This window comes from Spermophilus citellus (assembly GCF_964194105.1).
Source record: "Spermophilus citellus genome assembly, chromosome: 7".
Lineage (NCBI taxonomy): Eukaryota > Metazoa > Chordata > Mammalia > Rodentia > Sciuridae > Spermophilus > Spermophilus citellus.
The window spans coordinates 47,475,767-47,480,201 of NC_138188.1; positions in this window are offsets into that span (position 1 = coordinate 47,475,767).

Sequence of the window (4,435 nt, forward strand, 5' to 3'; positions counted from 1 at the left end):
TTGTTTGCATTTGGAACCCAAAAACACTGACTTTGGTATTTATCTTTCCACTCGCTCCAGAGGTAGATGGATTTTCTCTGTTTTAGAATGCCTGACAAACCTGAGCTTGGGAACACTTAACCCAGAGGAAGTGACCCAGGCTTTCTCCATGGCAGATGGCCAAGCAAATGCCATGATCGTGTTATTTTTTAGTGCTGAGTAATATTCCATTGTGTATCAATGCCACCTTTTTTAATCCATTCATCTATTGAAGGGCATCTAGGTTGGTTCCACATTCTAGCTATTATGAATTGTGCTGCTATAAACATTGATGTGGCTGTGTCCCTGTAGTATGTTCTTTTTAGGTCTTTTTGCTATAGTCCGAGAAGGGGAATAGCTGGGTCAAATGGTGGTTCCATTCCCAGCTTTCTAAGTAATCTCCATGCTGCTTTCCAAATTGGCTGCACCAATTTGCAGTCCCACCAGCAATGTATGAGTGTATCTTTTCCCCCACAACCTCACCAGTACTTATTGTTGTTTGACTTCATAATGGCTGCCATTCTTATTGGAGTGAGATGGTATCTTAGAGTAGTTTCAATTTTAATGTCTCTGATTGCTAGAGATGGTGAGCCTTTTTTCATGTATTGGTTGATTGATTGTATATCCTATTCTGAGAAGTTTCTGTTCAAGTCCTTGGCCCATTTGTTGATTGGGTCATTTAATTTTTGTTGTTTAACTTTTTGGGTTCTTTATATACTCTAGAGATTAGAGCTCTATCTGATGTTTGAGGGGTAAAAATTTGTTCCCAGGATGTAGGCTCCCTATTCACCTCAGATATTATTTCTCTTGCTGAGAACAAACTTTTTAGTTTGAATTCGTCCCATTTGTTGATTCTTGGTTTTAACTCTTGTGCTATAGGTGTTATTAAGAAATTTGGGGCCTGCCCCCATGTGATGAAGATTAGGGCCAACTTTATCTTCTTTTACATGCAGAGTCTCTGATCTGATTCCTAGCTCCTTGATCCATTTTCAGTTGACTTTTTTGCATGGTAAGAGAAAGGGATTCAATTTCATTTTGTTGCATATGGATTTCCAGTTCTCCCAGCACCATTTGTTGAAGATGCTATCCTTTCTCCATTGCATGGTTTTAGCACCTTTGTCTAATATAAGGTAGTTGTAACTTTGTGGATTTGTCTCTGTGTCCTCTGTTTTGTACCATTGGTCTACCAGCTTGTTTTGGTGCCAGTACCATGCTGTTTTTGTTACTATTGCTCTATAGTATAGTTTAAAATCTGGAATCGCGATACCACCAATTTCACTCTGCCGCTCGCCCGGGCCTAGGCCGCCGCTGGGCTCCGCCTGGCCGGGCTACGCAGGCGGCGGGGCTGCAGCACGGGCCGGGCGGCGGCGGGCGGCGGGCGGCGGGCGGCGGCGGGCGGCGGGCGGCGGCGGGCGGCGGGCGGCGGGCGGCGGCGGGCGGCGGCGGGCGGCGGCGGGCGGCGGCGGGCGGCGGGCGGCGGGCGGCGGCGGGCGGCGGCGGGCGGCGGGCGGCGGGCGGCGGCGGGCGGCGGGCGGCGGCGGGCGGCGGCGGGCGGCGGCGGGCGGCGGGCGGCGGGCGGCGGGCGGCGGCGGGCGGCGGGGGGCGGCGGGCGGCGGCGGGCGGCGGCGGGCGGCGGGCCGCGGCGGCGCCTGCTGCGGCAGGCGGCGGCTTCTTCCGAGGCGCCGGCGTGGACTGCGACGGCAGAGCCGCGAGGTCCCAGTGCTGCAGAGCCTACAGGGCAAGATCTGTAAGCGGGGCCCGGGCTGAGGGGCTTCCCCTGCGGCAGCGGCCGCACGGCTGAGGGGGCAATGGGCGCGCTGGGTTGGCGTCGCCACGCGGCGCTGGATGGTGGGCCCAGGGGGCCGGTGAGGCGGGCGCGGGCGAGGCTGGAGGGGGTGTGTTGGGGGAGGCGTTGCCTGGACAGGGCGGCGTGGGCTGCGGCCACCCCTCTGGGGAGGGAGTGGAGAGCGGGCAGCGCCGGCGGAGGCGGCCTGGGCGCGCGGGCATGAGGGGCTCGGCGGCTGAGCGCGGCCGGGGGCGCGGGCCTGGGGCGTGAGGAGCTTCTGGCCGCCTTCCCACGCAGGCCTCCGGGCGGCTGCGGACACCGGGAAGCGGCCCCGAGTCGGGTGCGGAGGAGCGGCCAGAGGAGAGGCGGTGGCTTGGAAGGGGGGCTGGCCCGAGGGGAGGGGGCTGCCTGCCTCCCGAGCTCCCGAGCCCTTGAGAGCTTGAAAAAGGCGCCCTCAGCGGGAGGAAGCAGGCCGCCCGGGGACCCGGAGGGGGCCGCGCGCCCAGGCCTAGGCCGCCGCTGGGCTCCGCCTCGCCGGGCGGCGGAACGGGCCCGGCGGCACCATGGCGGCGGCGGCGGCGGCGGCGGCGGCGACTGCGACGGCAGAGCCCCAGACGGGAGACGACGGGGCAAGGTCTGTAAGCGAGCCGGCTGAGGGGCTTTCCCGGCGGCAGCGGCCGCATGGCTGAGGGGGCAATGGGCGAGCTGGGTTGGCGTCGCCGCGCGGCGCTGGATGGTGGGCCGAGAGGGCCGTTGAGGCGCGGCGCACCGCGCCGGGAGGGCGGGCGCGGGCGAGGCTGGAGGGGGTGTGTTGGGGGAGGCGTCGCCTGGACGGGGCGGCGTGGGCTGCGGCCACCCCTCTGGGGAGGGAGTGGAGAGCGGGCAGCGCCGGCGGAGGCGGCCTGGGCGCGCGGGCGTGAGGGGCTCGGCGGCTGAGCGCGGCCGGGGGCGCGGGCCGGGGGCGTGAGGAGCTTCCGGCCGCCTTCTGAAGCAGGCCTCCGGGCGGCCGCGGACACCGGGAAGCGGCCCCGAGTCGGGTGCGGAGGAGCGGCCAGAGGAGAGGCGGCGGCGTGGAAGGGGGGCTGGCCCGAGGGGAGGGGGCTGCCTGCCTCCCGAGCTCCCGAGCCCTTGAGAGCTTGAAAAAGGCGCCCTCAGCGGGAGGAAGCAGGCCGCCCGGGGACCCGGAGGGGGCCGCGCGCCCAGGCCTAGGCCGCCGCTGGGCTCCGCCTCGCCGGGCGGCGGAAGGGGCCCGGCGGCACCATGGCGGCGGCGGCGGCGGCGGCTTCTTCCGAGGCGCCGGCAGCGACTGCGACGGCAGAGCCCCAGACGGGAGACGACGGGGCAAGGTCTGTAAGCGAGCCGGCTGAGGGGCTTTCCCGGCGGCAGCGGCCGCACGGCTGAGGGGGCAATGGGCGCGCTGGGTTGGCGTCGCCGCGCGGCGCTGGATGGTGGGCCGAGAGGGCCCTTGAGGCGCGGCGCACCGCGCCGGGAGGGCGGGCGCGGGCGAGGCTGGAGGGGGTGTGTTGGGGGAGGTGTTGCCTGGACAGGGCTGCGTGGGCTGCAGCCACCCCTCTGGGGAGGGAGTGGAGAGCGGGCAGCGCCGGCGGAGGCGGCCTGGGCGCGCGGGCGTGAGGGGCTCGGCGGGCTCGGCGGCTGGGCGCGGCCGGGGGCGAGGGCCGGGGGCGTGAGGAGCTTCCGGCCGCCTTCCGACGCAGGCCTCCGGGCGGCCGCGGACACCGGGGAGCGGCCCCGAGGCGGGTGCGGAGCAGCAATTATGGGGAGGAGCGGCCGGAGGAGAGGCGGCGGCGTGGAAGGGGGGCTGGCCCGAGGGGAGGGGGCTGCCTGCCTCCCGAGCTCCCGAGCCCGTTCATGTCTGTCTGCATCACATCAATTCTCACTCAGATCCTAAACTGCATTCCATGTCTCCTCTTCACCTTGTAAGTTCCTCTTTCTAATCTGAAAAATACGTTTAGTTTCCAGCTCCTTTAGAGAAAAGATGATTCCCTGAGCATGGAGTGATCAGGATGGTGTTTAGTACCATAAATACTTCATGTATAATTGCATATGTCAAATAAAGAATATATTCTTCCTCAATAGAGAATGTTTTTAAAATAAAAAATGAATATGGACTGTCAGGAAGAACAGCGGGTAGTTATAAAATACAATAAAAAGAAGAAACAACCAAGTGAGAAAAGTACAGTGTGTCTTATCTTGTTAGTGATCCAGTGCTTGAGTTTCTCACGTGCATAAATGCATTCATTAAGTATTCTTATGCCTTCGACATAAGAACAATAAAGAGACCACCTCCTCCCCATCCAGGTAAACAGCTTTCTTGTAGTACAGTGAAATTTAAGTGCAGGAATAAAATTCTCTGGGAGCTAAAGCAAGATGCTTTAGGAAGAGATAGTTCATTATCCCCAGAGATATCAAAGAAGTCTTGATATCTTTGATATCTCTGGGGATATCTGTGCTGGGTAGAAAAAGAAAGGAGTTTGGCAGGTGGAGAAAGTGGGAAATGTCATTTTAGCCTGAGGAAGAATCTTAAACCAGTAGAAGATTTTGATTCTTGCTGTTGGGGTGATGATAGAATCGACTACCTGGTTCTTGTCTTGTGCACTTCTTTTATTCACC